Below are 13,540 nucleotides of genomic sequence, written 5' to 3'. Positions count from 1 at the left end.
CATGGGTTAGATTGCCAAGAACACCCCCGCACCAACAATTTATAGTTTTTCCCATTTTTTTACCCATAATTCCTCAGTTAATTGTTCTCGCCAAAACATTGTAACCTTCTGTCTTTGCCATTCTTCATCCGATTCCCACCGTTCCAACTTTATATGATTCCATTCATCCCCGCCAATTCATTGGTGTATTCATTTACCTCTTACCAGAATTCAAAGATTTACCACAATTCCACACACTGTACCTTTAATGAACCAATTCATTTTCAATGCGGTCATTCATTGTGTGGGTGTTTGGCCTTCGGTGACTACTGTTCAGGTAGACAAAGTACTCCATTTCCCATGGGGTCGTCAAGCGGCCATCTTGGACACTTGCCCACATACACTGAGACTCCATTTCCCATCAACCCTCAGGGGCGGCCATCTTGGATATCTGATCAGACATCTCATGAGCGCTCAGCCCAACTTCCACCCAGGATGGCGGCCATCTTGGTTAACTCAGAACAATAAAAACAACACTCTCCTAATGTTGAACATCCAAACTATTAAATATAATCCCCCAAAATTCAGAATTTGAACTTTAAGTGTACTTTTTTCTCACTTTTTGAAATTTTGTGATATTTTACTAAATTCATAAAATTTTTGTTTTTTTCTCTTTAATGACTACAGGTGTTTGTCCGATTCAGGCCAATTCAGCGTTTAACCGTTCATCTTGACCCTGCCTATGACCTCAGAGTGTCATTTACCCACAATGCATCTGTTTTGCGTAGGTTATAGCCCCCTAAAACTCGCGAAAAATCTGATTTTTTATGTTTCCTCTTGTGATATCTCCATTTGCGTCCGACCTATACTTATCATTCCAACTTTAGGTGTTTCCCATCATGGGTTAGATTGCCAAGAACACCCCCGCACCAACAATTTATAGTTTTTCCCATTTTTTTACCCATAATTCCTCAGTTAATTGTTCTCGCCAAAACATTGTAACCTTCTGTCTTTGCCATTCTTCATCCGATTCCCACCGTTCTAACTTAATATGATTCCATTCATCCCCGCCAATTCATTGGTGTACTCGTTTACCTCTTACCAGAATTCAAAGTTGCACCAAATTCCACACACTGTACCTTTAATGAACCAATTCATTTTCAATGAGGTCATTCATTGTGTGGGCGTTTGGCCTTTGGTGACTACTGTTGAGGTAGTCAAAGTACTCCATTTCCCATGGGGTCGTCAGGTGGCCATCTTGGACACTTGCCCACATACACTGAGACTCCATTTCCCATCAAACCTCAGGGGTGGCCATCTTGGATATCTGATCCGATATCTTCATCCGATTCCTACCGTTCCAACTTTAAACGATTCCCCTGAGTCCTGCCATTTCATGGTGATATCCTTTTTCTTTTTCCCAGAATTAAAAAACTACCCACAATCCCACTTTCAGTTTTTCCCTTGTATCTTTGTCATTCCTGCTGCGATTTCCACTGTTCCAACTTTAATCGATTCCCCCAATGCCCGCCCATCCATTTTTACCCACAATTCAAAAATGACCCACAATTCCGTTTTTTCAGTTTTTCCCTTATATCTTTGCCATTCTTCATCCGATTCCGACCATTCTAACTTTAATCGATTCCCCCAAGTCCCGCCATTCCATGGTGGTATCCGCTTTCTTCCCAGAATTCAAAAATTACCCACAATTCCACTTTTTTCAGTTTTTCCCTTATATCTTTGCCATTCTTCATCCAATTCCGACCGTTCCAACTTTAATCAATTCCCCCAATGCCCGCCAAAGCATTTTTACCCACAATTCAAAAATTACCCACAATTCCACTTCTTTCAGTTTTTCCCCTATATCTTTGCCATTCTTCATCCGATTCCTACCGTTCCAACTTTAATCGATTCCCCATATTCCCGCTATTCCATTCGTGTATCCATTTTTCTCTTCCTACAATTCAAGATTTTCCCACAATTCCTCATTTTTCAGTGTTTTCTTGTATCTTCTACATTGTTTGACCTTTTCAAACAATTCCAAATCTGTATCATTCACATGATGTCACAGATTCAAGCACTCAAACTTTCAACATCACTCTAGCGTTCAGCACCGCTACCTTCAAAGGTTACACCTTCACACGCAATTTCTTCAGGAATTGCATATTTTCTAGTTGTGTGAAGGTGGAACCTTCACACATATGTTATTGTGTTCGGCCATTTTCTTTATTATTATTATTATTATTATTATTCTACTTCTGCCTGTTTTTCGACGGGTTTCAGCTCATTCCCAGTTTATCCGATTCACACCGTTCCAATTTCACATTATTCCAGTAAAGCGCCCGAAGGGCGTTTCCATTTTTGGAATTCCAAGTATTCACAGTTTTCCCAGAATTCCCGGTTTTCCACCCCAAAAAGTCCCATTGACTAACATTGGGTCATATTTTGTTTCATTATTACAGCTCTCCCTTTTCATATTTTCAATATTTAACTTATTCATCTCGTTATAGGGATCCTTCCTATCATTCCAGTAATTAATACATTCCAATATTTTCCCATAATTCCATATTTTTCATCCTTCAAATATTCATAATTCATTTCCAATGGGAGGGCTTCCCATTCATTCCCAATGGGAGATTAAACATTTCACATTTTGAGCTTTCCTATTTCATATTCATAACATTTAACTCATACATTTCGCCTGTTGGCTCATTCCCACTATTGTAACAATTAATAATTTTCAATATTTTCCCATAATTACATATTTTTCATGTATAACAACTCATAATTCATTCCCAGTGGCGGACTTAACATTTTTTATTTAAAGCTTCTCCACTTCACACTCACATTAATCAGTTAATACATTCCCCAATTTGAATACTACTCATATTCACACCTTCCAGTAATTCATAACTATTTTCATATTTTTACCCATAATTCCTCATTCCCATTTTCCTCATCCAAAACTTTGTAACCTTCTATCTTGGCCATTCCTGCTCCGATTCCCACCGTTCCAACTTTAATGGATTCCCCCAATTCCCACCATTTCATTTGTGTATCCCCTTTCCTCTTCCCATGATTCAAAAATTACCCACAATTCCACTTTATCAGTTTTTCCCCTCTATCTTTTCCATTCTTTATCCGATTCTGACCATTCCAACTTTAATCAATTCCCCCAATGCCCGCCACTCCATTTTTACCCACAATTCAAAAATTACCCATAATTCCACTTTTTCAGTTTTTCCCTTCTATCTTTGCCATTCTTCATCCGATTCTGACCGTTCCAACTTTCATCAATTCCCCCGATGCCCGCCACTCCATTTTTACCCACAATTCAAAAATTACCCATAATTCCACTTTTTCAGTTTTTCCCTTCTATCTTTGCCATTCTTCATCCAATTGCGACCGTTCCAACTTGAATCAATTCCCCCAATTCCCGCCATTACATGGTGGTATCTATTTTCTTCTTACCTGAATTAAAAAATTACCCACAATTCCACTTTTTCAGTTTTTCCCTTCTATCTTTTCCATTCTTCATCCGATTGTGACCGTTCCAACATTAATCAATTCCCCTGATGCCCGCCACTCCATTTTTACCCACAATTCAAAAATTACCCATAATTCCACTTTTTCAGTTTTTCCCTTCTATCTTTGCCATTCTTCATCCGATTCTGACCGTTCCAACTTTCATCAATTCCCCCGATGCCCGCCACTCCATTTTTACCCACAATTCAAAAATTACCCATAATTCCACTTTTTCAGTTTTTCCCTTCTATCTTTGCCATTCTTCATCCGATTCTGACCGTTCCAACTTTAATCAATTCCCCCAATGCCCGCCACTCCATTTTTACCCACAATTCAAAAATTACCCATAATTCCACTTTTTCAGTTTTTCCCTTCTATCTTCACCATTCTTCATCCGATTTTTACCGTTCTAACTTTAATCCATTCTCCCAATGCCCGCCACTCCATTTTTACTCACAATTCAAAAATTTCCCACAATTCCACTTTTTCAGTTTTTCCCTTCTACCTTTGCCATTCTTCATCCGATTGCGACCGTTCCAAGTTTAATCGATTCATCCAATTCCCCCCATTCAATGGTAGTTTGAATTTTCTTCTTTCCAGAGTTCAAAAATTACCCACAATTCCACTTTTTCAGTTTATCACTTCTATCTTTGTCATTCTTCATCCGATTCGGACCGTTCCAACTTTAATCAATTCCCCCAATTCCCACCATTCCACATCATTCAACACCTTTGCCTTCAGAGGTTACACCTTCACACGCAATTTCTTCAGAAATTGCAAATATTCTAGTTATTATTATTATTCTTATTCTGCCTGTTTTTCGACGGATTTCAGCTCATTCCCAGTTTATCCGATTCACACCGTTCCAATTTGACACTATTCCAGTTAAGCGCCCGAAGGGCGTTTCCATTTTTGGAATTCCAAGTATTCACAGTTTTCCCAGAATTCCAGGTTTTCCACCCCAAAAAGGCCCATTGACTTACATTGGGTCATTTTTTGTTTCATTATTACAGCTTTCCCTTTTCATATTTTCAATATTTAACTCATTCATCTCGTTTTAGGGATCCTTCCCATCATTCCAGTAATTAATACATTCCAATATTTTCCCATAATTCCATATTTTTCATCCTTCAAATATTCATAATTCATTTCCAATGGGAGGGCTTCCCATTCATTCCCAATGGGAGATTAAACATTTTACATTTTGAGCTTTCCTATTTCATATTCATAACATTTATCTCATACATTTCGCCTTATGGCTCATTCCCACCATTGTAACAGTTAATAATTATTAATATTTTCCCATAATTCAATATTTTTCATTTATAACAATTCATATTTCATTCCCAGTGGTGGATTTAACATGTTTTACTTGAAGCTTCTCCACTTCACACTCACATTAATCAGTCAATACATTCCCCAATATCAATACTACTCATATTCACACCTTCCAGTAATTCATAACTATTTTCATATTTTTACCCATAATTCCTCATTCCCATTTTCCTCACCAAACTTTGTAACCTTCTATCTTGGCCATTCCTGCTCCGATTCCCACCGTTCCAACTTTAATCGATTCCCCCGATGCCCGCCATTTCATTCGTGTATCCATTTACCTCTTCCCAAAAATTCAAAATTTTCCCACAATTCCACACACTGTACCTTTAATGAACCAATTCATTTTCAATGAGGTCATTCATTGTGTGGGCGTTCGGCCTTCAGTGACTACTGTTTAGGTAGACAAAGTACTCCATTTCCCATGGGGTCATCAAGCGGCCATCTTGGACACTTGCCCACATACACTAAGACACCATTTCCCATCAACCCTCAGGGGCGGCCATCTTGGATATCTGATCAGACAGCTCATGAGCGCTCAGCCCAACTTCCACCCAGTATGGCGGCCATCTTGGTTTACTCAGAACAATAAAAACAACACTCTCCTTATGTTGAACATCAAAACTATTAAATATAATCCCCCAAAATTCAAAATTTGAACTTTAAGTGTACTTTTTTCTTACTTTTTGAAATTTTGTGATACTTTACAAAATTTGAAAAATAATTGTTTTTTCACTTTAATGACTATAGGTGTTTGTCCGATTCAGGCCGATTCAGCGTTTAACCATTCATCTTGACCCTTCCTATGAACTCAACGTGTCATTTACCCACAATGCATCTGTTTTGCGTAAGTTATAGCCCCCTAAAACTCGCGAAAAATCAGATTTTTTATGTTTCCTCTTGTGATATCTCCATTTGCGTCCGACATATACTTATTGTTTCAATTTTAGGTGTTTCCCATCATGGGTTAGATTGCCAAGAACACCCCCGCACCAACAATTTATAGTTTTTCCCATTATTTTACCCATAATTCCTCAGTTAATTGTTCTCGCCAAAACATTGTAACCTTCTGTCTTTGCCATTCTTCATTCGATTCCCACCGTTCCAACTTTATATGATTCCATTCATCCCCGCCAATTCATTGGTGTATTCGTTTACCTCTTACCAGAATTCAAAGTTGCACCACAATTCCACACACTGTACCTTTAATGAACCAATTCATTTTCAATGAGGTCATTCATTGTGTGGGCGTTTGGCCTTTGGTGACTACTGTTGAGGTAGTCAAAGTACTCCATTTCCCACGGGGTTGTCAAGCGGCCATCTTGGACACTTGCCCACATACACTGAGACTCCATTTCCCATCAACCCTCAGGGGCGGCCATCTTGGATATCTGATCAGACAGCTCATGAGCGCTGAGCCCAACTTCCACCCAGGATGGCGGCCATCATGGTTTACTCAGAACAATAAAAACAACACTCTCCTAATGTTGAACATCCAATTTATTAAATATATTTCCCCAAAATTCAGAATTTGAACTTTAAGTGTACTTTTTTCTTACTTTTTGAAATTTTGTGATATTTTACAAAATTTGAAAAATTATTGTTTTTTCACTTTAATGACTACAGGTGTTTGTCCGATTCAGGCCGATTCAGCGTTTAACCATTCATCTTGACCCTTCCTATGAACTCAAAGTGTCATTTACCCACAATGCATCTGTTTTGCATAAGTAATAGCCCCCTAAAACTCGCGAAAAATCAGATTTTTGATGTTTCCGCTTGTGATATCTCCATTTGCGTCCTACCTATACTTATCGTTCCAACTTTAGGTGTTTCCCATTATGGGTTAGATTGCAAGGAACACCCTCGCAACAACAATTTCAAGTTTTTCCCATTTTTTACCCATAATTCTTGAGTTAATTATTTTTGCCAAAACATTGTAACCTTCTGTCTTCGCCATTCTTTATCCGATTCCGACCGTTCAAACTTTATTTGATGCCATTCATCCCCACCAATTCATTGGTGTATTCATTTACCTCTTACCAGGAATCAAAATTTTCCCACAATTCCACACACTGTACCTTTAATGAACCAATTCATTTTCAATGAGGTCATTCATTGTGTGGTTCTTTGGCCTTCGTGGACTACTGTTTAGGTCGACAAAGTACTCTTTTTCCCATGGGATCGTCATGTGGCCATCTTGGACACTTGACTACATACACCGAGACTCCATCTCCCATCAGCCCTCAGGGGCGGCCATCTTGGATATCTGATCAGACATCTCATTCAGTTTTTCCCTTCTATCTTTGCCAGTCTTCATCCGATTCCGACCGTTACAACTTTAATCAATTCCCCCAATTCTTGCCATTACATGGTGGTATCTATTTTCCTCTTCCCTGAATTCAAAAATTACCCACAATTCCACTTTTTCAGTTTTTCCCTTCTATCTTCACCATTTTTCATCCGATTCTTACCGTTCCAACTTTAATCAACTCCCCCAATGCCCGCCATTCCATTTTTACCCATTATTCAAATATTACCCACAATTCCACTTTTTTAGTTTTTCCCTTATACAATTGCCATTCTTCATCCGATTGCAACCGTTCCAAGTTTAATCGATTCATCCAATTCCCCCCATTCGATGGTGGTTTGTATTTTCCTCTTTCCAGAGTTCAAAAATTACCCACAATTCCACTTTTTCAGTTTATCACTTCTATCTTTGTCATTCTTCATCCGATTCGGGCCGTTCCAACTTTAATCAATTCCCCCAATGCCCGCCACTCCATTTTTACCCACAATTAAAATATTACCCACAATTCCACTTTTTTCAGTTTTTCCCTTCTATCTTTGCTATTCTTCATCCGATTCCAACCGTTACAACTTTAATCGATTCCCCGAATTCCCACCATTCCACATCATTCAACACCTTTGCCTTCAGAGGTTTCACCTTCACACGCAATTTCTTCAGAAATTGCAAATATTCTAGTTATTATTATTATTATTATTCCGCCCTGTTTTTCGGCACGTTTCAACTCATTCCCAGTTTATTTAATTCACCCCGTTCCACTTTCATGTTATTCCACTTATTCGGGAATGAGGGGTTTCCATTTTTCACATTCCAAATATTCACAGTTTTCCCAGAATTCCCGGTTTTCCACCCCAAAAAGTTCCATTGACTTACATTGGGTCATTTTTCGTTTCATTATTACAGCTTTCCTTTTTAATATTTTCAATATTTAACTCATACATCTCGTCTTAGGGATCCTTCCCGTCATTCCAGTAATTAATACATTTCAATATTTTCCCATAATTCCATATTTTTCCATCTTTAAATATCCATAATTCATTTCCAATGGGAGGGCTTCCCATTCATTCCCAATGGGAGATTGAACATTTCACATTTTGAGCTTTCCTTTTTCATATTCATAACATTTAACTCATTCATTCTGCCTTATGGCTCATTCCCATCATTCCTAGAGTTCATAATTATTCATATTTTCCCATAATTCCATATTTTTCACCTATTACAATTCATAATTCATTCCCAATGGCCGATTTAACATTTCTTATTTGAAGCTTCCCAATACCACATTTAAATCATTCAGCTAATGCATTTCACATTGTCATCATTATACATTATAACACATTCCAGTATTTCATAAATATATTAAAAATATTACCCATAATTCCTCATTCCCATTTTATTCAACAAAACTTTGTAACGTTCTATCTCGGCCATTCCTGCTCCGATTCCCACCGTTCCAACTTTAATCGATTCCACTGATGCCCGCCATTCCATTCGTGTATCCATTTACCTCTTCTCAAAATTAAAAATTTTGTCACAATTCCACACACTGTACCTTTAATAAACCAATTCATTTTCAATGAGGTCATTCATTGTGTGGGCGTTTCGCCTTCGGTGACTGCTGGTTAGGAAGACAAAGTACTCCGTTTCCCAAGGGGTCGTCAAGCGGCCATCTTGGACACTTGCCCACATACACTGAGACTCCATTTCCCATCAACCCTCAGGGGCGGCCATCTTGGATATCTGATCAGACATCTCTTGAGCGCTCAGCCCAACTTCCACCCAGGATGGCGGCCATCTTGGTTAACTCAGAACAATAAAAACAACACTCTCCTAATGTTGAACATCCAAACTAATAATTATAATCCCCCAAAATTCAGAATTTGAACTTTAAGTGTACTTTTTTCTTACTTTTTGAAATTTTGTGATATTTTACAAAATTCAAAAAATTGTTGTTTTTTTCACTTTAATGACTACAGGTGTTTGTCCGATTCAGTTTGACTCAGCGTTTAACCGTTCATCTTGACCCTGCCTATGACCTCAGGGTGTCATTTACCCACAATGCATCTGTTTTGCATAAGTAGTAGCCCCCTAAAACTCGCGAAAAATGCAATTTTTTTTGTTTCCTCTTGTGATATCTCCATTTGCGTCCGACCTATACTTATCATTCCAACTTTAGGTGTTTCCCATTCTGGGTTAGATTGCCAAGAACACCCCCGCACCAACAATTTATAGTTTTTCCCATTTTTTACCCATAATTCCTCAGTTAATTGTTCTCGCCAAAACATTTTAACCTTCTGTCTTTGCCATTCTTCATCCGATTCCCACCGTTCCAACTTTATATGATTCCATTCATCCCCGCCAATTCATTGGTGTATTCATTTACCTCTTACCAGAATTCAAAGATTTACCACAATTCCACACACTGTACCTTTAATGAACCAATTCATTTTCAATGCGGTCATTCATTGTGTGGGCGTTTGGCCTTCGGTGACTACTGTTCAGGTAGACAAAGTACTCCATTTCCCATGGGGTCGTCAAGCGGCCATCTTGGACACTTGCCCACATACACTGAGACTCCATTTCCCATCAACCCTCAGGGGCGGCCATCTTGGATATCTGATCAGACATCTCATGAGCGCTCAGCCCAACTTCCACCCAGGATGGCGGCCATCTTGGTTAACTCAGAACAATAAAAACAACACTCTCCTAATGTTGAACATCCAAACTATTAAATATAATCCCCCAAAATTCAGAATTTGAACTTTAAGTGTACTTTTTTCTCACTTTTTGAAATTTTGTGATATTTTACTAAATTCATAAAATTTTTGTTTTTTTCTCTTTAATGACTACAGGTGTTTGTCCGATTCAGGCCAAGTCAGCGTTTAACCGTTCATCTTGACCCTGCCTATGACCTCAGAGTGTCATTTACCCACAATGCATCTGTTTTGCGTAAGTTATAGCCCCCTAAAACTCGCGAAAAATCTGATTTTTTATGTTTCCTCTTGTGATATCTCCATTTGCGTCCGACATATACTTATTGTTTCAATTTTAGGTGTTTCCCATCATGGGTTAGATTGCCAAGAACACCCCCGCACCAACAATTTATAGTTTTTCCCATTTTTTTACCCATAATTCCTCAGTTAATTGTTCTCGCCAAAACATTGTAACCTTCTGTCTTTGCCATTCTTCATCCGATTCCCACCGTTCCAACTTTATATGATTCCATTCATCCCCGCCAATTCATTGGTGTATTCATTTACCTCTTACCAGAATTCAAAGATTTACCACAATTCCACACACTGTACCTTTAATGAACCAATTCATTTTCAATGCGGTCATTCATTGTGTGGGCGTTTGGCCTTCGGTGACTACTGTTCAGGTAGACAAAGTACTCCATTTCCCATGGGGTCGTCAAGCGGCCATCTTGGACACTTGCCCACATACACTGAGACTCCATTTCCCATCAACCCTCAGGGGCGGCCATCTTGGATATCTGATCAGACATCTCATGAGCGCTCAGCCCAACTTCCACCCAGGATGGCGGCCATCTTGGTTAACTCAGAACAATAAAAACAACACTCTCCTAATGTTGAACATCCAAACTATTAAATATAATCCCCCAAAATTCAGAATTTGAACTTTAAGTGTACTTTTTTCTCACTTTTTGAAATTTTGTGATATTTTACTAAATTCATAAAATTTTTGTTTTTTTCTCTTTAATGACTACAGGTGTTTGTCCGATTCAGGCCAAGTCAGCGTTTAACCGTTCATCTTGACCCTGCCTATGACCTCAGAGTGTCATTTACCCACAATGCATCTGTTTTGCGTAAGTTATAGCCCCCTAAAACTCGCGAAAAATCTGATTTTTTATGTTTCCTCTTGTGATATCTCCATTTGCGTCCGACATATACTTATTGTTTCAATTTTAGGTGTTTCCCATCATGGGTTAGATTGCCAAGAACACCCCCGCACCAACAATTTATAGTTTTTCCCATTTTTTTACCCATAATTCCTCAGTTAATTGTTCTCGCCAAAACATTGTAACCTTCTGTCTTTGCCATTCTTCATCCGATTCCCACCGTTCCAACTTTATATGATTCCATTCATCCCCGCCAATTCATTGGTGTATTCATTTACCTCTTACCAGAATTCAAAGATTTACCACAATTCCACACACTGTACCTTTAATGAACCAATTCATTTTCAATGCGGTCATTCATTGTGTGGGCGTTTGGCCTTCGGTGACTACTGTTCAGGTAGACAAAGTACTCCATTTCCCATGGGGTCGTCAAGCGGCCATCTTGGACACTTGCCCACATACACTGAGACTCCATTTCCCATCAACCCTCAGGGGCGGCCATCTTGGATATCTGATCAGACATCTCATGAGCGCTCAGCCCAACTTCCACCCAGGATGGTGGCCATCTTGGTTAACTCAGAACAATAAAAACAACACTCTCCTAATGTTGAACATCCAAACTAATAATTATAATCCCCCAAAATTCAGAATTTGAACTTTAAGTGTACTTTTTTCTTACTTTTTGAAATTTTGTGATATTTTACAAAATTCAAAAAATTGTTGTTTTTTTCACTTTAATGACTACAGGTGTTTGTCCGATTCAGTTTGACTCAGCGTTTAACCGTTCATCTTGACCCTGCCTATGACCTCAGGGTGTCATTTACCCACAATGCATCTGTTTTGCATAAGTAGTAGCCCCCTAAAACTCGCGAAAAATGCAATTTTTTTTGTTTCCTCTTGTGATATCTCCATTTGCGTCCGACCTATACTTATCATTCCAACTTTAGGTGTTTCCCATTCTGGGTTAGATTGCCAAGAACACCCCCGCACCAACAATTTATAGTTTTTCCCATTTTTTACCCATAATTCCTCAGTTAATTGTTCTCGCCAAAACATTTTAACCTTCTGTCTTTGCCATTCTTCATCCGATTCCCACCGTTCCAACTTTATATGATTCCATTCATCCCCGCCAATTCGTTGGTGTATTCATTTACCTCTTACCAGAATTCAAAGATTTACCACAATTCCACACACTGTACCTTTAATGAACCAATTCATTTTCAATGCGGTCATTCATTGTGTGGGCGTTTGGCCTTCGGTGACTACTGTTCAGGTAGACAAAGTACTCCATTTCCCATGGGGTCGTCAAGCGGCCATCTTGGACACTTGCCCACATACACTGAAACTCCATTTCCCATCAACCCTCAGGGGCGGCCATCTTGGATATCTGATCAGACATCTCATGAGCGCTCAGCCCAACTTCCACCCAGGATGGCGGCCATCTTGGTTAACTCAGAACAATAAAAACAACACTCTCCTAATGTTGAACATCCAAACTATTAAATATAATCCCCCAAAATTCAGAATTTGAACTTTAAGTGTACTTTTTTCTCACTTTTTGAAATTTTGTGATATTTTACTAAATTCATAAAATTTTTGTTTTTTTCACTTTAATGACTACAGGTGTTTGTCCGATTCAGGCCAATTCAGCGTTTAACCGTTCATCTTGACCCTGCCTATGACCTCAGAGTGTCATTTACCCACAATGCATCTGTTTTGCGTAAGTTATAGCCCCCTAAAACTCGCGAAAAATCAGATTTTTTATGTTTCCTCTTGTGATATCTCCATTTGCGTCCGACATATACTTATTGTTTCAATTTTAGGTGTTTCCCATCATGGGTTAGATTGCCAAGAACACCCCCGCACCAACAATTTATAGTTTTTCCCATTTTTTTACCCATAATTCCTCAGTTAATTGTTCTCGCCAAAACATTGTAACCTTCTGTCTTTGCCATTCTTCATCCGATTCCCACCGTTCCAACTTTATATGATTCCATTCATCCCCGCCAATTCATTGGTGTATTCATTTACCTCTTACCAGAATTCAAAGATTTACCACAATTCCACACACTGTACCTTTAATGAACCAATTCATTTTCAATGCGGTCATTCATTGTGTGGGCGTTTGGCCTTCGGTGACTACTGTTCAGGTAGACAAAGTACTCCATTTCCCATGGGGTCGTCAAGCGGCCATCTTGGACACTTGCCCACATACACTGAGACTCCATTTCCCATCAACCCTCAGGGGCGGCCATCTTGGATATCTGATCAGACATCTCATGAGCGCTCAGCCCAACTTCCACCCAGGATGGCGGCCATCTTGGTTAACTCAGAACAATAAAAACAACACTCTCCTAATGTTGAACATCCAACCTATTAAATATAATCCCCCAAAATTCAGAATTTGAACTTTAAGTGTACTTTTTTCTCACTTTTTGAAATTTTGTGATATTTTACTAAATTCATAAAATTTTTGTTTTTTTCTCTTTAATGACTACAGGTGTTTGTCCGATTCAGGCCAATTCAGCGTTTAACCG

Source organism: Hippichthys cyanospilos, chromosome 21 (genome assembly GCF_059441005.1).
Source record: "Hippichthys cyanospilos isolate Australia breed blue-spotted pipefish chromosome 21, RoL_Hcya_1.0, whole genome shotgun sequence".
NCBI classification, from domain to species: Eukaryota; Metazoa; Chordata; class Actinopteri; order Syngnathiformes; family Syngnathidae; genus Hippichthys; species Hippichthys cyanospilos.
This window is presented reverse-complemented; position numbering follows the sequence as displayed.